The 21,979-nt window shown below is 45.8% G+C and overlaps 1 pseudogene; it reads left to right on the top strand.

Annotated features, from left to right (window-relative positions):
• The first annotated feature begins 4,002 nt into the window (after window positions 1-4,002).
• Window positions 4,003-21,180, top strand: LOC147728632 (uncharacterized; annotated as a pseudogene).
• Window positions 21,181-21,979: the final 799 nt, after the last annotated feature.

Genomic DNA, 21,979 nt, shown 5'->3' with positions numbered 1-21,979 from the left:
AAATCATGGGCTGCATTTTTTTTTATTTAAATGTTGATAATGCTCTGTTACTCTAAATCCTATAAGTCTGCATTTTGCTTAAGTCTATACCGTTGGTTTTAGGAAAAGGGTAGCTCTAAAAGGCACTACATGGCTTTAGAGGATAGTAGAAGGCTCCAAATATCATAAAATATTCGATTTGGAAGTCAGTGATACTTGCTAATTACAACGCTACATAAAAGTATATATTCATTGACAAGTTAGCTTAGAGAATGTAATCCTTTTTTTTAATTTCAACTTTTCATTTGCATCTTTTGGCGCGCACCATACTCGGAGGTGCCGCACCGGCGTCCATGCACTGAGCTAGTGTCATCGAAGGAGGGGCTGACAGGGTACAGGGCTGCGGCTGTCACTGTAACCAAACCACTCTTGTGTCTGGACTGTCTGCAGCCCGAAGTCCAGCTCGGAACAGGCAGGCCACACCCGGGAGAGATGCAGCCAGCACCGACACCACAGACACAGGTGAGGAGAAGCGCCGGACCCCACGTTACTCCATCCGTGCAAGCCCCACCCGTGCAACCTCCCTGCACAACCCCCCTGCACACCCCCTGCACAACCCCCCTGCACATCCTCCCCTGCGTGATCCCCCTGCGCAATCCCCCCTGCGCGACTGCCCTGCGTGAACCTCCCCCTGCATGACCCTCCCCCTGTGTGACCCTCCCCCTCCGTGACCCCCATGCACGACTCCCCCCTGCGTGACTCCTCCCTGCACGACTCCCCCTGTGCGACTCTCGTGCGTGCCCCCCCTGCAGGCCCCACTAGCATGCCCCATGCGTGCCCCCGTGCGACACCCCCCGTGAACCCCCAACACGTGACCCCCCTCATGACCCCCCTGTGTGATCCCCTGCACGACACCCCCAGCATAACCCCCCCTGCACGACCCCCCCTTGTGGCCCCCATGCTGTACAACCCCCCCCCCCCCACGCTGCACAACCCCTCCTGAGCAATACCCCCTGCACAACCCCCTACTGAAAAAAAAACCTTTACAATCATTGCCGTTAGTATTCAGATATTGCTCACAAAGAATACTACTAGTCTTCAAACAGTGGTCACAATCAATGAGACTAGCCTTCATTTTTCTCTTGAAATAGCACATGAGCTGCAAATAAACCCTAACAGAATACTACTAAGCTTCAAATACTGTTCTTCTAGAATACTGCTAGTCTTCTTTTAGCAATAAGCATGGGCGGAAAATCCGTTCCGCTCGTGGATTTTGCGGATTTTCGGTAAATTCGCAATCCGCGAACGCTCACAAATTTACCGAAAATCCGCAAATTCGCATGCAGCTGATTTTTTTTTCTTGGTGATACAATTTTGCGGCGCGCGGCGTTCACTTACCATCATTCAGCGTTTGCTGAGTTGTTTTTCTCGATATTTTGCGAGTGCTGCTCCATTTTGGATCTTGCTGCGGGACCCCGCTGGAGTTTGGCGACCGCGATTACGTCATCGCGGCTTGCCACCTTGCACAGCAAGAGTTTGTCAACGTGAGTACGCCGTGATCACGTATCACGGGAGTTCGCAATTGCAAACACGTAGATGCAGCGACAGCAACAATCTCGCACTGGCGAAAATACAAAATTTGCAATTCTGCACAAGAAATCCAACTGCAAGCAGCATAAACCTTCTGGAAATGATGATTTTTATCAGAATAACTTCTCAGGTTGACATTTGCCTGCACTTTATTTTACAAGGAGTCCATTTTGGGGGGGGGAGGAAGGAAGTGCCCCACAGTCTCCAACTTCCTGTTCCTGTCCAGCAGGCTCCTCCCAGTGTTTTCTTCATGTGCTGGTCACTTTCATTTGGATTCTTCACCTGGAATGATTACTTTTTGTGGATGCTGCTGGATATTTGGATTTGAGGCCTTTTTGACTTTCTTTGGATCACTTTTGGATTAGAAATTTCACAAGTAAGTTTGTTTCGGGCATTACAGTTGCTGCAACTACAATTTTGGAATTTTCGATTTTTGGGCTGCTGTTGGGGCCTTTTGCCCAGGGGTACTCAGTGGTGGGTGGACTGAGTCTTTCTGCGGGGTGTCTTGAATTTAAACATCATGGAGGGCCTGGATGGCTTGGGATTGTGCTGATTTTTCTGTGATTTTCGTTTTTTTGGGCTGTTGTTGTGGCCTTTTCACCAGGGGTAGTGACTGGTGCATGAGCCTAGTCTTTCTGTGGGGTGTCTTGAATTTAAACATCATGGAGGGCATGGATGGCATGGGATTGCGCTCATTTTTCTGTGTTTTTCGATTTTTTGGGGTGTTCATGGGGACAGGCCATGTGGGTGGGGGCCAATTTGAGTGCTGCTACAGGCAGGCCCTGGCCATGTGCTGGGAGGCAGGGGGCCATTTTGAATGCAGGCAGTGTTCTTAGGTCTGCAACCATTTTGCCTAGCTTTCAACCTTTATGCCCAGGGGTAGTGAGTGATGCATGGGCCTAGTCCTTCTGTGGCGTGTCTTGAATCTAAACATCATGGAGGGCATGATGGCTTGAGATTGTGCTGATTTTTCTGTGATTTTCGTTTTTTTGAGCTGTTGTTGTGGCCTTTTCACCAGGGGTAGTGAGTGGTGCATGAGCCTAGTCTTTCTGTGGGGTGTCTTGAATTTAAACATCATGGAGGGCATGGATGGCATGGGATTTTGCTGATTTTTCTGTGTTTTCGATTTTTTGGGGTGTTCATGGGGACAGGCCATGTGGGTGGGGGCCATTTTGAGTGCTGCTACAGGCAGGCCCTGGCCATGTGCTGGGAGGTAGGGGGCCATTTTGAATGCAGGCAGTGTTCTTAGGCCTGCAACCATTTTGCCTAGCTTTCAACTTTTATGCCCAGGGGTAGTGAGTGATGCATGGGCCTAGTCTTTCTGTGTGGTGCTTGAATTTAAACATCATGGAGGGCCTGGGTGGCTTGGAATTGTGCTGATTTTTCTGTGATTTTCGTTTTTTTGAGCTGTTGTTGTGGCCTTTTCACCAGGGGTAGTGAGTGGTGCATGAGCCTAGTCTTTCTGTGGGGTGTCTTGAATTTAAACATCATGGAGGGCATGGATGGCATGGGATTGTGCTGATTTGTCTGTGTTTTTCGATTTTTTGGGGTGTTCATGGGGACAGGCCATGTGGGTGGGGGCCATTTTGAGTGCTGCTACAGGCAGGCCCTGGCCATGTGCTGGGAGGCAGGGGGGCATTTTGAATGCAGGCAGTGTTCTTAGGTCTGCAACCATTTTGCCTAGCTTTCAACCTTTATGCCCAGGGGTAGTGAGTGATGCATGGGCCTAGTCTTTCTGTGGGGTGTCTTGAATTTAAACATCATGGAGGGCCTGGATGGCTTGGGATTGTGCTGATTTTTCTGTGATTTTCGTTTTTTTGGGCTGTTGTTGTGGCCTTTTCACCAGGGGTAGTGAGTGGTGCATGAGCCTAGTCTTTCTGTGGGGTGTCTTGAATTTAAACATCATGGAGGGCATGGATGGCATGGGATTGTGCTGATTTTTCTGTGTCTTTCGATTTTTGGGGGTTTTCATGGGGACAGACCATGTGGGTGGGGGCCATTTTGAGTGCTGCTACAGGCAGGCCCTTACCATGTGCTGGGAGGCAGGGGGCCATTTTGAATGCAGGCAGTGTTCTTAGGTCTGCAACCATTTTGCCTAGCTTTCAACCTTTATGCCCAGGGGTAGTGAGTGGTGCATGGGCCTAGTCTTTCTGTGGGGTGTCTTGAATTTAAACATCATGGAGGGCCTGGATAGCTTGGGATTGTGCTGATTTTTCTGTGATTTTAGTTTTTTTGGGGTGTATAACTGAACTGATGTTCCTCTGTCTTCCATTGCTTTTAGGTGCACAAGACTCGAGAGAACCACCAGTGCCAGGAAGAAGTCCTGCAGCGGTGTGTGTGTGCAGCATAACGTCACGCGACGTCACGTCTGGCCACAGACAACTCTGCAACTCGTGCAACTGCGGCCTGCTGTTCTGACCTGCTCTGAAGAAGATGGCCCCAAAAAAAGTTCCCCGTAGCTCCTCTAGCAAGAAAGTTGCCAGTAAGGAGCAGAAGAAGCAAGTTACAAAGGAGACTGGTGTGCCGCCCGCCACATTTTTTGGGAGTAAAAAGAAAAGTACGCCTGCAGCAGCAGCGGGATCTGCTGGGGACCAAGCTGGGAGCAGCACCCCCGCTCCATTGGGCTCAGTGCCACCACCACCACGCCAACTTAAGTCCAAGCCCTTGAGTGCTGCAGAGGCACTTAGTCTAGTTGTTCAATCACCATCGACCAGCGATGTTGGCTCATCGCAAGAAAGTAGCAGCAATGTCCCTCAATCAACACAGGTTGTTGTAACTCATCTGACGAGTGTTGAACAACCACAGCCACAACAACAACCACATGTGTAAGTACAAACCCAAGTACAAGTGGAAGGAGAGGCAGCTCAAGGAGATGTGCAAGCAGAGGTGCATGGAGGGTCACAAGTGCCCACAATAGTTGTTCCTCCTGAAGTAGGGGTACATCAGGAAATCAACAATCAAGGCGAGGTATCATTTGAGGAAGCCACTCCTCCTGATGATCATTCATTGTCTTCCACACCCCTAGCAAGGAAGAGATCAAGGGTGGTGTCTACATCTTCTTCAAGCACACCTCCTTCTGATGATATGGATCAAAATTGGGAACAAGCACCACTGCCGTCTGAGAGTGAGGCACACCATGATCTGACAAAGGTAGTTAAGCGTATAAGGAAGCTCGTCCAAAGTCTCATACTTATGGAGTGTGATGAGGCTCAACAAGAAGTGGCGGATGCTGCTGCTGATGAAGACTCTCACGACGACGACGCAGTCATCATAGGCTTCACTCCAGCCTCAGAGGGCATGCAGCAAACTGACATTTTGACCCTAGCACGAGAAGCTGTTGAGCGTGATGATGATGTTGTCGACGAGGAGGCAATGGAAACACCACAATCATTGGAGTTAACTAGTACACCAACACCTACCGCTTCCATATTTCTTCCTCGCCAGAAGGGACCTCCATCCACATCGACCTCAATTAGTGGTGGTGAAAGTGCACAACGTAGTAAAGTTCGGCAATCCACATCTTCCACTTCATCTGGCATTAGCAGCATGACCACCAGTATCGCCGCCTCCTCTGGCCCCCACAGACAATTCAAGTCCCCAGCTTGGGACTTCTTTAGTGTTTGCCCAAAAAGGGAAAACTTCGCCATTTGTAGCATTTGTAAGCTTGCAGTTAGTTGTGGTAAGTTTGGTACCAACTATGGTACCGGAGGCCAGAGAGGTCATCTTAAGAGACAGCACGCTGTCCAATGGTTTGCGCACCTAAAGGCGATCAAGGAAGCCCGAATTGCACGTCAAGAAAACGTTGATGTTTCATCTGATGATGACGAGGAGGAAGAAAACGTGTCAAACACTTCACTTACACCCAGTACCCCTGTCAGCAGCACACCCCATGTGAGCCACACTAAGAGTGTAGGAGAGAGTGAGACACCAATGCGAAAAAGTTCATCAGCGAGCGTAACTGGGTCGAAGAAATCATCATCATCATCATCCCGTAAATGCTTGGTCCAGGGTAACATTAGAACCATGTTGTTTACAGAAGCGCCATATGAACACAAGCACCCACTGACGCATCTGTATAACACTAAGCTGGACCTTCTCCCTTTTTCTTTTGTAGAAGGGGTTGGTTTTCTAGAATTAGTGGCAGCGCTCCGCCCTAAATGGAAGGTTCCTAGCCGGTTCTATTTTGCCAGAGTTGCGGTTCCAGCACTACATGAAGATGTGCTGGAGGTGATTGGGGCAGCTTTGCAGAAGAGTGCTGTTCACACTATACATCTGACAACAGACATGTGGACCAGTGGCACAGGCGCTGATTACATGTGCATCACTGCACACTGGGTCTCTGTTTCAGGGGTTAAAGCAAAGCTAAACGCAGGTATTGACCCGGACCAAGTTTTTAAAGCTGCTCGGAAACATGCAACACTAGCCATGTTTGGCTTGGAGAAACGCCACACAGCAGAAAACATTTTGAATGAGTTTAACACAAAGGTCTTCCACTGGCTGTCCCCCAAAAAATGCCAGATAGGTTATGTTTCCACGGATAATGGCGCCAATGTAGTTAAGGCCATGGAGCTGGGTGACTATTTCAGAGTGCCGTGTTTGGCGCACTGTATAAACCTGGTTGTTAAAAAATTCTTGAGTGATGAAGACAGTCCAGCGTGCAAGTTAGTGGCCATCTGCCGAAGAATGTGCAACCATTTCAGCCATTCTTTTAAGGCCCGGAAGCATCTGAGGAGCCTGCTACATGAACGTTGAATGCCAGTGAAAGGACTCAAACAGGTGGTGGCAACACGTTGGAACTCAACCTTCCACATGCTTGAGCGTCTGTATGAGCAGTATACGGTACTCGATCACTATTTCTTAACAGAAGGACCTGAGCCTAGATGCGGCGCAATGGGACCTAGTTAAAAGCCTGACAGACATGCTTCGTCCTTTTGAGGTCTTCACGCGTTCAGTCAGCAAGGAGGACTGTAATTTGGGAAAAGCTATCCCATTGTTGCTCATGCTGGAGCACCAACTGAAGGCGGTGTCTTCTATGTTTGAAAAAGATGAAGAAATGAAATACGCTTTTCTTTTGACGGAGAAATTATTAGAGCGCCTACTTGGTGATGAACGTCTTTAAATGATCCACTCAGAACAGCATTACATTTGTGCTACTATTCTGGATCAACGCTGCAAAAAGGCGCTGGCAGGCCAAGCATTCTTTCCTTTTGGTGATCAAGATGTTACAAAGTACAAACGTTGGCTAGCCTTGTCAGCCAAGAAGTTTGAAAGAGAACGGCAGAAAATTGAAGGAAAAGGCAGTACATCAGCATCAGCAGGCCATCCCAAGTCAAAAGAATCCACTTCTGCACCTGTGGCTGTGGCACAAGTGACCTCTCAGCTGTTAAAGACACCGGCAACCGGATCATCTGCACCAGACACAACAGTAACATTGGATGCAGAAGAGGATTGGCTAACTCGGCTTGGGTTTGGTACTCAAAAGGTCACAGCAAAAAGTAAGAAAAGTGGAGGAACCTTGGAGGACCTTGAGTCAATGGTGCAGGACTATCTGATTGACTCAACAGAGGTCTATGTTAATGCTGACCCATTGGCGTATTGGCATGGGAAAAAAGAATTGTGGGCACAGCTCTCCAACCTGGCTATAAACTATTTGTCTTGCCCACTCGCAAGCGTGTCTTCTGAACGTGTTTTCAGTGCTGCTGGTGGCATTATAACTTCCAAACGGAGCCGCCTCTCGCCCAAAAATGTGGAGAGGTTAACAATGATCAAGATGAATTAGCACCTCATACCACCAGATTACAAAGTACGAGAAAGCATGCCGGATGAAGACAAGGTGGACAGCAACGTAGATGAGGGAATTTCTTCTCTGTTAGGTGACACTGACCTCACCCAGCCAGAATTCGCAGAGTATGATGACGAAGCCTTATTCTTATTCCCTGACACCGAGCCCTGAAAATGAGACAATGAATCAATAACTTTCTTTTTCGGCCTTATTCACTTTTATTCCTGTGTGTCTGTCTTTCTTTGTTGTGCACAGTTAATATAATTCAAACTTTAATCACAAAAACAAGCCCATCAGCACAACTGTCTTCACTTGTTTGCTTATTGATTTGAAGGTGCCGCAGTCTGCATTCCTCAGGTTCACAAGTTCACAAGAACATGCTCCTCTATCCTCCTCCACAAGACTCCTATTTCCCTCAAAGCAGAGGGCTGGATTACGCCCAATGAAGAAAGACTCTGCACTTGTGGGGGTGTTCTACTTCTTTGCGGGTGAGTTGACGCCTCTGGGGCCATTGCTGGGAAGCTCTAATACCGGATAAAAGTGGTTTGGACCAAATCGGAGGCGAAACTTTTTTTGCGTTTTTGCTGACTTGCTTGCCTTTGAGGTGCTCTTTGGGGGGGTTCCGGGTGTTTGTGGTGAGTTTTGGGGTCTGGGAGCACTGCTGGGACAGTCTAATTTTGATTGCATTTGCTTTTCAGGAAATCCGTGGTGGAAAACGGGAGTTATGACCTAGCTGCACAGCGCGTTTGGACCGAAGCCGATAAATATTGTAAGTATGAGATTTTCCTTTTTTGGCTGTTTAGGAGTGTTGTGCTTTTTTGCGGTTGGGTTGGCGGGTCTTGGGGCATTGCTGGGAAGGTCTAATACCGGATAGAAGTGGTTTGGACAAAATCCATGCAGATTTTTTTTTGCTATTTCTGACATTTTGCTCAATGTAGCGTTTTTGGGTGCCTGTTTGGGGGGCTTCCTGGTGTTTGTGGGTGGGTTTCGGGGTCTGGGAGCACTGCTGGCTATGGATACTTTAGATTGCAAGAGGTTTGAAGCAAATCCATGGTGGCAGAGGGGAGTTAGGGCCTAGCTGCAGAGCGCGCGCGGAGTGATTTTGGAAATTGCCAAGAAAATGACTAAGTCCCCATTTTTGTACTTTTGCTTTTTGGCTGTTTGGGGGTCTTCTACTAGTTTTTGCCTGGGTTGACGGCTCTGGGGCCATTGCTGGGAAGCTCTAATACCGGATAAAAGTGGTTTGGACCAAATCGGAGGTGAAATTTTTTGTTGCGTTTTTGCTGACTTGCTTGCCTTTCAGGTGCTCTTTGGGGGGGTTACGGGTGTTTGTGGGTGAGTTTTGGGGTCTCGGAACACTGCTGCTAAGTATGAGATTTTCCTTTTTGGCTGTTTGAGGGTGTTGTGCTTTTTTGCGGGTGGGTTGGCGGGTCTTTGGGCATTGCTGGGAAGGTCTAATACCGGATAGAAGTGGTTTGGACAAAATCCATAAGAAAAAGCCTTTTGGCACTTTTTGTAACTTAGGGTTCATTAGGGTTAGCCCTAGCAGCAGGATTGTATGTGTTTCGGGGTGTTCTAGATTTTTGCAACTGTGTTCTGGGGTCTTAGAGCACTCGTGGGAATGTGTAATTTTGGTTGCAAGTCATTTGAAGAAAATCCATGGTGGGAAAGGGGGGATTTGGCATAGTTAAAGAAAGCCTTTGCCACTATTCTTAACTTAGGGCTCGTTAGGGTTAGGAGTATTTCTATTGCATGTGTTTGGGTGGGGGTTTTTTCGAGTTTTGGAGTGATGCTGGCTATGGATACTTTTGCTTGCTTGCAAGTGGTTTGAATACAATCCACGGTGGGTAAGGGGGTATTTGGGCCTACTTTTACTTTCAAAGTATGTTTTGTCAACAGTTTTCTGCTAGGCCTCGTTTTTTGAGATCTGATTGGGGGTCTTCTACATTTTTGCGACTGGCTTTAGTAAGGGTCTGGGTGGGAGCACTGCTGGGAAGGTCTAATTTTGTTCTAAAACACAGTTTACAGTACACCTAGCTTGAGGGGAAAGATCCGCTAAATTCATTTGCCCATACTTATTTATCCTTCAAAAGGAGACTCAGACAGAGTACGCACTTTCAAACATATTGTACTGTCTATTAGGAAACTCAAAGTATGACTTTTTGCACTACACAGCGTACATACCTTATATTTATTTATCAGTGGTGTTGTAATATCACTTCCTGTTTTTCGTTCAATAATTAAAGGCCGGGTTTCAGTCTGTGCAATGGGGAAAAAAGGATGGAGTCAGGCTTCACATTAGCGAGCCGCAATTCAGCATCCGCCAGGCAGGCAGTGGACAGGGTGTCTTCTGGTCACCAACATTGATGGACGAAGCGTCAGCTGGAATGGAGGAGTGCCGCTAATAAGAGGAATGGTTTGCTGCATGCAACTTACTTACCAAATTCAACAGGACAACTACAATAACATACAGATACAGTATCCATTGTTTTCTTCTATGAGTGTGACAGCATTTCTTGGATCGCTCTCTGCTTCTAAATTGATCCCTACAGCCATTCCATAGGTTTTACTTCGGCTATTTTTTAAACCTAATTTAATGTAGCCCTGTACTGTCGCATTCTGTCCTTCACGGTTGTCGAAAGTACTACTTACTTTTCAGTAACAATGCATTCAGTAGTGCATGCACTTCCTTTATGTCACGTAAAAGATTTATGGTTAGCTTTGTACCCAAAGATTTCTTTATGTTCAATTTTTGTTTGTCCATGCTGTGCTTTTTTTTCTCTCAACAAAACCAACCCAAAAAGAAACCCCCATTCCCATCCATTTTCCAAACTCTAACCCTCTTCCCCCGGGCTGTGTGGTTTTGATTGATGTGTGACTAAATGACATCAATATTTCCACACACTTGCTGGGGAGGATAAGGTCATAGCAACAGGCTGGTGAAGGAATCCGAGGATATATTCTAGACTTACTCAGCTTCAGAACTATTTCTTGTAGTAGTAGCCAATGTCAAAGAAATTCAACACAAGTACTAGTTATACTTTCAATACTGTACCATTTGTTAGGCTACATTGTGGCACTGTTCTAGTGTACTGTCACCTGCTTTATTCTCTATCGTACAGTTGTAATGCTACAGTAAGGACAAACCAGGTTTCATTTTCTTTTTTTTCATAGGCAAACTTAATCGCCATTTCCCGTGGAGCAAGCCCTGGGCGTAGCCCTACTTTCCAACACAAATTACAGGTAAGATAAGCGTTTGGTGGGAGGTAGTATAATGGAGTATTAGGAGAGACGAGAGATTGACGGTAGTAGTACTAAAGTCCTAGCACTCTTGAATTCACTTACTCTGTGAGAGGCACTTAGTTTTGAAAACATTTGGGCAATTATTTACACAACTTGAATCAAGATGCCACTTAAGTGTCACCAAAACAAAGTTACTGGTAAACCTCCACCCACCAGCCTCAAAAGCAGTAAAAAAACATGTATGCTAAGATAGAGTTTAAAGTATATTTATATCCCTGACAAAAATAATCTCCCACAAGACCCAACCCACCCCCACTCCTTAACCCCAACGAATGTCCATGAAAAGTCCAAAAAAATGAAAAAACCCAACTCCCAATTCCCACCCCCCAGAAGTCTTTAAAAAAGGGGCAAGGGACAGTCTCCTCCTACTGCTGCCTGCTGCTGTTGAATTTCCGGGCCAGTTCGGAATGCTCCTTGCGGAGGGTCTCGAGCAGGGTTTTGATGTTGAGCAGCTCCTGCTCGAGGTAGGAAACCCTCAGGGAAAGGCGGTGCATACGTTTCTTCCAACTGCTGTGGGGGGCAGATGATTTCTTCGCTCGGCGGTGGTGGGTGGCTGCGGAACCCCGGCTCCGTACCGCTGGAGACCTGCACCGTCTGGGTGGCCCAGGGATCGTGGAGGAGGATGCAGCAGTCCCTGTAGATGTAGTGGTAGACTGCGTGTCCCCCTCCTCCTGGGCCACCAGCCGCCGATATTCAGCGACAGGGGCCTCCAGCCTCCTTTGCCGGGCCCGTGTAGCCAGCTCCTTCCGGCTTGGTTTGGAAGGAGCATCTATTTGAAGAAAGAAAGACATAGTCTGTAACCAATGCTCTTTAAGATTAACAAAAAATGATTCAGCAGAAAGTTGTGTCACAGTAGAACTAGCAACTTGCAAGTGCAGTACATAACTATTGTGGCCAGTATCTATCTAACCTCCCACTTCTTCACCCTTGCTCTAACATTAGTGGGAGTTTAAGGAATCAATTCTACGAGCACTATGGACTCACTCCATTAGAGTCGACTATGACAGTACACCAGTCTTCTTCTTCTTCTTCTCGCTTGTTTAGCAAAATTGGTACGTTAACTTCTGCAAGCCGGCATCATGCCAGCGCAGTCAACTTGCACCCGAGGAAAACAGACGCCCGCCATGATGAGTGAGACAGACTTGCGTTACTGTACCAGTCCAGTACATACAGGTGGTGATGCTGTTACTTTCTATTACGGGTGGCACAGAGAATACACTGTTACAAGGGCTACTGCTTAATTAGTTTTAGTTTCCCCCTACAGTGCCAATGAATACTAGAAAAGGAAAATGAAGAAGATAAATAATCTGATTATCTATCACTGCACATGGTATGTATTTACTTACATATGGGATGACTTTAGGTGCTTTGCTTTTTATTGAGTGAACAGTGATACATCCACACATGAATGACCGAGTTCTACTAAACTTATTAACAGAGGTAGTGAGTGGCCATCGTAATAGCCAGATATATGCTGTGCTTGCAATACAAACTACTGCTACTATGCATGGTAGTATTCGGACAAAATTACAACTTCTTTTCCTTGCCTTTCCTACACTAGGACGGACGTACGGGTGCGGTGTTACATTCTCTTCAAAGTAACACTTAGTTCATCCAGTGACCGTCTACTCTCTCTAGATACACATATGCTATCTAAGACTCAGATAGTACCATGATCCAGGCATCCATCCATTCAAACTATGGGGCAGATTAGGATTGCGGATTTCCCGCATCCTCCGGGCCAGCGGAATCCACCGCCGGCCCGGAGGATGCGGGAAATCCGCAGCGGACTGAAAAAGACCCCCCCCCCCGCCAGATTAGGATGGCTGGGGGATCGTTTTTCAGTCCGCAGCTTTTCCGCCGCGGTCGCCGCCCGTCTGCGGTGGAAAAGCACTAACATGGCTGGCGGTGTCTCTCAGACACCGCCAGCCATATTAGGATGTCTGGAGGAACACATGCCTTTACACGGCAGCATTTCCCATGTGCAAAGACATATGGATTTTTGTTTGGGAGGCCCGTTGCAGGCCCCCAGAGGTGAAGGGGGGAGGGCGGTGCACATGGGGGGTACCTATGGTACCCCCCTGCATTTGCCTGCACAAAGCGGCAGGCACCAGGCGGTGCCTGCCGCTTTGTGCATGCAAATGCACAACTTACATTTTTATCATTGCGGCGGGTGCTGCTTCAAACAGCACCCGCCGCAATGATAAAAATACAGGATGTGACCGCCAGGGTGGCGGTCACATCCTAATTACCACGGAGGGACCGCCACTGCACCTGCGGACGGTCTATCGTCATTTCTGAGGGACCGCACCCAGGCAGTCCGGCTGGGGGATTTCTCGGCCACCCAACTTAAGGTCACATGTGGTGTTCCCCAGGGTTCTTCTCTTTCCCCTCTTTTGTTTAACCTTTACATCTATCCTTTGATCTTTGCACTTCAGCAACTGGAGGTCACCGTTTATAATTATGCGGATGACCTCCAGCTTATCTTTAATCTTTCTTCTTCTTCTCATTCTATTTCTAATTTTCAGACTACTATGATTTTCATCAGGGGCTGGATGAACCACAATCATCTGAAGCTGAACCCCGATAAAACGGAATTGGTTCTCATGGGTGGTTCTTCCAGTCCTTGGAACTCTTCATTCTGGCCTTCTTCTTTAGGACCCCTCCCACGTCTTCTCCCTCAGTCAAGAACCTGGGCATTAAAATCAACAATCATCTCACTCTTCACTCACAAATAACTTCTGTTGTCTCTTCCTGCTTTCTTGTTCTTCGAACTATTCGCTCTGTTTCTCGCTTTTTCTCCCCCCTCGCACTTAAACTTATCTTGTCCGCTCTGGTGATTTCCCAGCTGGACTACGCCAACGCCCTATACAATGGCATTCCAGCGTATTTTTTGCGGAAGCTCCAGCTGGTTCAAAACCAGGCGGCCAGACTGGTCTATGGTCTCCCCCGCTCTCATCATTCTACCCCCTTACTGAAGGCACTGCACTGGTTACCTGTTAGGGAGCGATCCCTTTTCAAAACAGGTTGCATGGTCTTTCAGGCGCGCCAGGGCACAGCCCCCGCCTTCATTTCCTCCCTGCTAAAAGAGTACACCCCTGCCCGTGAGCTTCGCTCATCTACTCAATCGCTTCTTCATGTACCCCGTTACAGACGTAAGAAATGGGGTGGAGCCAATTTTTCATTCTTGGCACCATCCTTCTGGAACTCCCTTCCCGATCATCTACGTCTGGCCAGACATTACTCCCTCTTCCGTAAAGATCTTAAGACTTTTTTGTTTACCCAGGCCTTTTCCAGTGTAAACTGATCTCATTTCTTGGTTCCTTATCAGTATTTGCGTTCCTACTGCTAATTTAGTCTCCACAGCGCCAAGAAACCGCACGGTGTATGTAGCGCTATATAAATATTTAAATTCAAATTCAAATTCATTCCTACTCTATGGTGGAAGACGGACTCAGGTCCGTCCGCCATCATAATAGGCCCCTAAATGTCAATCATTCTTCTTCATGTCTCTCATCTGGACAAACCTTACGTTTTCTCACGGGGAGCAGCACACTATGCAGTCTGCAATCTCAATAAGTAAGGAATATAAGAGCTTACCACTGCCCGCCACTACCGTGGCAACCCGCACAGCAGTTTGGTCCGGCTCCGGCACTTGCACCGCCTCCTCCCCAGAGCTTCCCTCCTCCACCTCCGCGCTGGGCCCAGCACCAGATGTTCCACCTACAAAGTACATTTAAGAATGTTAGATGTCATAGACATACACCACTCACTAGCATTTTGTCTAGGAATGAAGAAATGTGAATACAGAAACCAATCTAATAATTTGTGACTGTCCACTCTAAAGTAAAATTTTCCAGTGAAGGGTCTTGTCTTGCTGCACTTTTTGGCACAACTGATGAATGCTTGCTTTTTAACACGCACCGTTTTTCTAATACCAGACAGAAGCTTCACTTCTAAGAAAAAATCATCATCATCACCACTAGGACAGAGGGACCAACGATTCATCACCAAAAAGAAAAATTAAAGTTCAAACCAGGTGAGGGCTCGGCTCGCCCACAATAAATGTGTGAAATAAATCGCTATTAGCACTTTTTCCATTTTTAATCAACCGTTTCTGTTTTATGACAAGCTTGATTTTAATAAATATTTTTACTTTTAATAAAGCTTTAAAACTTAAATAGACTCTGTGGTTTTTGGTCATGAGTGAATGAGCAAAAGGTTTTGCAATTTGCAAGCATGAGCCCGTGCCTCTGACACTTCTGGACTCTGACTCCATACTCTTGTCCTGCGTTGGATATTCATTCATCATTGGGGATCAATCATCGATGAATTTGGGAGCTAAATGACTCTGCCACACTATCTAGTCAGTAAGGAGATTGGGGGTTCTTCAAAGTATGATATCACTGAGGTATGTGGAAAGTCTACCTGTGCCTATTATAATTGATAAACAGTGCACTATTTAGTGTCCATAGTTCTGTTTGTGCAGATTTGTCCCTGCAACAGTAGTAGAATGGATTGTCCTCCTATCCAAACCAAAAGTAAAGTAGTATCTTATTCATTCTTGGTGGTCATTCACCTTTTTATTGTTGGCAATTGTCAAAGCATAAACATTTAGAAGACTTGAAAAGACATTATGGACAATCCCAGAGAACTGCACTCAGTGCATAGAGCTATTGCTGACTAGAATGGGAGTCCAATGGAATTGCCAAATGTGCAATCTTACTTAGCTACACAGACAGACTAATAAGAATAATCTAGTAATACCACAGGGAGTCATAGTTGAGGCAGGATAAGAATTTAGATACAGTCTACAAGAAGATCAAAGACGATTTAGAAAAAATCGAATGAGGAACGCTAGGAAAAAATAGGTACTCTATATTAAAATTAAAACTTACCGGGGCCAGCAAAGGAGCCCTCGCCTGACCGATCCTGTTCAGCAGCAGCAGCAGCCTCCTCCAATGCCCTCTTGCCCCTGGGGGGAGCTGATGTACAACATGAAAGAAAGAAAGACCAGAAAACATGGATGAGATTTGTCAACCAAATCAAACATTTCAAAAGAACAATAACAAAATATTTTGTCGAAATAGCAAATAGACAACTATTCCGCAGGATATATTGACCGATCTCATGTGGTCTACTACGTTATTAGCATTGCTTGATTTGCGGACCGTCGACTTGGAATGTTCTTATGTAACTCACTAAACAAAGTACTAAAAAGGTTTGCCTAGGACTGGCAGGCAGCAGTCTGCAGCACGCGAAGTGACAGACAAAGTCCATCGTGATTGCAGATCAGTGACAACACTAAAGTTTCCTACTACATTAACCAGTCATTAAAATACTCAAACTATCAATCCACCACCGCTATTTCTTCTTATTGCCATGTGTACAAAAGAAGGACTGGACTTGAGTCTGTAGGGGCTGATTTAGAAGCCCCTTGCGGCTCTTTTGCTCCATTGTTGCGTGACTTTTGTGACGCAGCGGCAGAACAAAAGAGGTGCCATGGTGCGGCGTATATTAACAACGTGACGCATATGGGAGATGCATCACGTTGTAAAGCCCTGCGCCATCAGGGGGCGTTCCGGCGCAAGGGAGGGCATTCCTGCGCAGGAACGCATTGTAAAAAGTGGCTGAGGGAAATCTACAAGATTTCAATCAGTCACTTTGAGGACAATGATGCGTGACTTAAACCATGTGCCTGCTTGAAACAGACGTACGGCTTGACACAGCATTGGGGAGATAGGGCACCCCAGAGCATTGCTGGAGCTGTGCCATCGTTGCGACGCAACTCCAGCAATGTGCTGCCTTTACGGCACAGATGCGTAATGCTTTGGTGACGTTTTGAGCCCATGGTGGGCCGCATTGTAACTACGGCGCACCATGGGTGGTGGTGGTGTGGCGCACAATTACTGGCGCATCCCTGCTACTTTGCAGGGATGCGCCGGTAATTAAAAATCTGACCCTTAGTGTTTAGCATTAGGCAGTTCTTTAAACTACACTCATGCATAATTTCACAGGACAATGAAATGAGCACAAAATCGAAAACAAATAAGCATAGTAGCAGCGCTACTGAGAAGGAGAGCAGTGCACCTGAAATGCACAGAAGATTTTGAAATATAATTTACCTACAATGTAATCAGCAGCAATATTGCTCTTGGTAAAAAACAAACATTTGCAAGATAATAACACACAGAGCAGGAGAAAACATAGTAAAGAAATAGCTACTACTACTCACCAAGCCCAGGGATCTCAAGGCCGAGCAGGTCGAGCAGATCGCGTTCCCGGTCCAGGACATCCGTCCAGCGGTGGGTTGCCTGGTTGTAGGTGCGCCGGACCCGAGAGTGGTGGTACATAGCCCGGCACACCTTATCCTACCGCTTCCGGCGATCCCGCATCCCGTACCCGCCTCCGATCTTGCCGCCTGCCATGATGGTCCTGGGGAGGCGGCATAAACATAAAAAATTTGTGGGGCCACCTCCTCCGGGCTGAAGATCTCCCGGGGTGCGACCTGCTCCCCCCTCAAATGCCCGCACGGGAGCCGGGCACGGGGTGCGGGACCCTTCCCCTTCTCGGGATGCTTCCCGGCTCCCTTTACCATGGTCTGGGCAGAAAGGAAGCTAAATAATAAAGAAAATAGAATAGGGAAGAGAGGAAAAGAAAAGAGTTTAAAAAAGTAGGTTAAAATTAACCAAAAATAGCAGAAAACACAAAAATATAGAGCTAGAAAAATAGAGGGATAGATAATAAGTAAAATAGATCAAAAAAAACTTCAAACAAGCAAAGGATGGCAGAGATTCAGAGAGGATAGAAGAAGCATGCCCAGAACCATAGCAATGAATGAGAAACAAGATGGCCGCGCCCATTCACGACTACGTGGGTAAGTTCGGGCAAGATTTTTCTCGCGAACACACGCGAAATTGTACTAGCGAGCCGCACACTTTGCGAGATTACACATCGCGCCCGGAAACGGAAATACGTCATGCAAACAAGATGGCCGCGCCCGTGAACGACCGCGAGGGTAACTTCGCGCCGTTGCGCTACAAGCGGCTCGCTAAAACGCACAAAACCTTGCGAACTAACACGCCGCAAAAAAACAAATCGCATATTCGCACAAATTCGCGGCTTCCGAATTCGTTCTCGTGCAGGTTCACGCCCCGCGAAATTGCAGCAAAACGAGTTTTGCAAAAGTGAAAGCACTCAGCAGGTGCAAAAGTTCAAACTCATCATTAGTAACCATTCCCTGTAGTGCTTCCTGACTGGGGCCCCTCCAGAGTTCAGTTGCTAGTTGCAACAATTGTATGACCCTGCTCTGACCCTCACAGGAAGCTCATAGAATAGCTACAAGTAGGCCACAAAGGTCCAGGAAAAAAAAATGCACTGCAACAGAAAGCAAATTACTGATAAGGAAGCAGGTGCCAGACTGGAATTTTAAAACAGTGACACATTAATAAACCAACCCTAAATTAATTCATGTCAGTTGAAGCAGGTCAGGTGTGCTTGCTTTCCCCCCCCCATAGTCTACAGTGATGATGAACCAGAGGGTGGCATTGATGTACCAGAGGGTGGCATGGGTGAAACAGAGGGTGGCAGTGGTGAAACAGAGGGTGCTGGGAACCTGTGATGATGAACTAGACGTAGAAACAACATAGTCGCGACCGTTGCGAGCCGACAAGTAAGTTCGCAATTGCGAACTGGTATCAAACCCTCGCGAACTGGCAGAAACCCTTGAGAACACAAAAAAAAATTAAAAATCCGCAAATTCGCGAGAATTCGCGTATTTTGCGGATTGCGAGTTCACAAATACGCAAATTCGCGAATGCCAGATTCGCAAAATTCGCCCATGCCTATTTAGCAATCAATTGAAGTGTTCATTTTGTATTTGAAGGGTAGTTGAGTAGAACTAGTATTCCCTCATTTGCATATTTCGGCTTGTGGGCATACTACTTAGTCTTCATGCATACTAAATAAATACTATATTTTATTAGTAAATGAATACCGCTTTAACCACTGGAATCACACTAAGTTAAGATCTTCCATTTTGGTGACAAACTTTTATTTTGGCTGCAATTTTACTGATGTTGGATAGATAGTTATATAGGTTTATAAGCTGCTTCCTTCTCCAGTAAGTTTTGAAACGTTTTTTGGATGGTGAGTGCGTTTGTGTTTCAGTTGCATCATTGATTTTCTGTCATAGTGAAATTTGTATGGATTTTAGCTGCTAAAGAGAAAGTGGGAGAGCAGTAGCACATTTCCCAACACTACAATAGGCTTCACTCACTTCTACACAGTGGTTAAATTGTAAAAATATATGTGCCGGGGCTCTCGTCAGGAGGCAGCTTGCACCAGCTTATTTCTCCTGTTGGCATCACCTAAAACAGAAGCAACTACTAGCCATGAATGTTGGGAAAGGATGTGGCGTAATTGCTGCAACCTTTCAAGCTGGAGAACCAGGTTCGAGTTTCAGCGTTGGATTAACATCCTGTGATTCTGGACAAATCTCTTAACTTCCCAATACATGAATGTGCTCATGAAAAGCACTGCTGTTGATTATTAAGGGCCGGTGCTGAGCACCGGAAACCACAGGCTCAAATTAAGCACTGCCTCCACAGCTGTGTGCATGGTGGTGCACAAGTGTTGTCGGATCCAGACTGACACCGACTTTTTTTTGGGAGGGTAATAACAATGCAGCCTCTCATGGTTGCCTTTTTACTCTCACTTGCAGCTTGTTTCTTCATTCAGTAATTCAATCCTCTTCTTGATATTTCCCATATCCCACATGAAGCACAGAGTCAGTGGAGTACTGCAGATTTATGCCCCACCTACTCCTTCCCCTGCAGAAAGAGATGAGCGGCCCATTCATACCTCACAAATATGCACTGGCTTTGGGCTGAATGGGAAACACCCTGAGGGTTGGGTCCCCTAGCACTGCAGGGGCCTGTGTTATGTTGTTAGGCCTGTGTTATGTCGCTGAACACACTAAACTGCTCTTATATTGTGTGTTTAGAGAAATCAACTTTATAATAAAACATAAACTGTGTCAATAGAAGGCAAGAAATGCTGAAGAGTTGGGTATCCCACTGGAGCCCCTTTCCCACAGCTATTTCCCCAGTGAAATATGCAGAATTTATCCGGGTGTCAGCAGCGCCCAAACATTGTATGATCTTCTGTTCGGAGCAGCAACCTGCCAACAGTGGTGGGGGAATTGGGGGTGGAAGCTTTCTTATTTTAACATCCAGCTAGGCCTAAAACAAAGACCTAATTTAAAGGGCCTTCAGTTCCAGCTTTAGTTCAAGTATCATCCTGGTTTGGAGCCATTTGGAGCCAACACCTAGATGTCAATGCAGTAGAAGGAAACTAAGGGGCACAGCTTGTTACCACTTTACAAGTATTTAAGAGACACTATTGGAGGCAGGTTTTTAAATGTGTTCAAATCCCTATTGAAGAGATGAGCTTGCACTGTAAGAATGCAAGATGTATATGTCTGTGTGGGTTATTACACATATATTGATTTAAATGGCACTTGTTTTTTTTATTTGATTGTTTTATAGTGCTAGTGTCCCAGAGTAGGGTGTCAGAGCATTTTGCCTCACAGTAAGAGGTACAATATATCATGCAAGTGTGAAAATCAATGTACAGGGAGTGTTACCTAAGAGAATGAAGGTTATACGGTTTACGAATCACGTATGGTGCATATTTCTAAATGTTATATGTTAAGAGTCAATGGTCAGGAGAAACACAAACTCAGGATATAAAACATAACAAGGTGATTGTAGTTGTCTGTAATAATAAGGCTTTATGACTTCCCAAAGGATGTATTTTTTGCAATTTTAGTCTCACAACAGATTCAGAAAAAAGAAGGATCTAAACACACGACTTACAGTTTGCATGCAGCTCATTGACGGTGATAAATAGATCACTGTGCTATATTAGAAGGTTTGGAACTTATGAATTGGAAGTACCAACATGATCTCAGTCCCAAAAGTAGGAGCCCACTTAACTCTCTAAATTAACTATAAATCTGTGATCTGTATGTTACACTATGTGCTTTTCAGAAGGCACATAAACCCTCTATCGTACTTTGCGTCAAAACTGCGACTGGTTAATACACAGAACTCCCCCAGAACTGTGTTATCTAGTAGAATGATCTTACCTCTATTAAAATTCTCTCAAATTGCTTGGCACACGATCTCTGCAGCAGGTGTCTTAACCCTATAAAATATTCTAAGTTCTAGTCTTTTTGTGACCAATTGAGTAAACCTGAACAAATTTCCGGTCCCATATGTTCTCATTGCAGACTTTTGTTAAATGTGGAAGTTGACTGTCAGACTGCTTTTCAAGCTCCACCCCTTGTGACTCAACTTCCTTTCCCCACCACACCCTGAGACGCCAATTTATGGGTTCCCAGAGTATTTTTCTTTTTAATTCCAGCACTGGAGTCAAGTGATATTGCCTCTAAATGTTCAATTTTCAAAGTTATGACGGATAACTTCACTTCTCCAAACTCATCAAGACATTCTTCCCCTTGAGGGCTGCACTTTTGACGAGATTCCTGATTCGGGAATATATTGTACGGTGCCAATCCTAGCTGTCCCTGCATACATGCAGCTTTCTGTTTTTACTGCGACTTGCACTGGTTTCGAGAGCGTTTTTATGGTGACATTAAATGAGGACTTGTAAATAACCTAACTGTTATTAACCTTTTAAGTTGCGGTCATACTGATGTAAAATATACATGTTTTATAACACTTGTAATGCAAACGTTACTGGAGGTTTCTTTAGCTACGGTCTCGTATATTTCAGAATAAACCATAGTGTTTCATGTTAGGGAGACAACCTTCTGAAATTGCATTTCTAGGCTGCACACATTTTCACCCCGCGTTCAAAATTCGATCCAAGCTCTGTGTGAACCAGAGTACATTCTGCATGATAAAATCAGATCTCGTGGAATGTTCTGTCTTTTGAAATGTACATAGAGTCATGGAGTTTTAGATCTTTTTTAGATTCTTTTTAGTAAGGCAATACCGCAATGCACAACTATCATCTGTCCAAAGCTATTTCTCCTCCTTCCTTTCCAGATGAGGATTTATGGTGGCAAGAGTTCTCTTCAGTCTTTTCCTTTATAAAAGTTGTCGTCAGTAGTCATGATTTGTTTCTAAACAGGAAATAATAAAGTTTAATTTTCATTATATTTTATTAACAACACTTGCGCATTTTTATTACAGCGATCGAAGCTCAAACATTATCATTAAATTACTTTGTGATGGCGAAGCCGAGAATAAACTGTTACTACTACATTAAGTTCCGATCCTCCCAGATTTTATTAGG

This window comes from Lissotriton vulgaris, chromosome 3_1, assembly GCF_964263255.1.
Source record: "Lissotriton vulgaris chromosome 3_1, aLisVul1.2, whole genome shotgun sequence".
NCBI lineage: Eukaryota > Metazoa > Chordata > Amphibia > Caudata > Salamandridae > Lissotriton > Lissotriton vulgaris.
The sequence above is the reverse complement of the archived record's forward strand: the minus strand, read 5'-3'. Positions and strand labels throughout refer to the sequence as shown.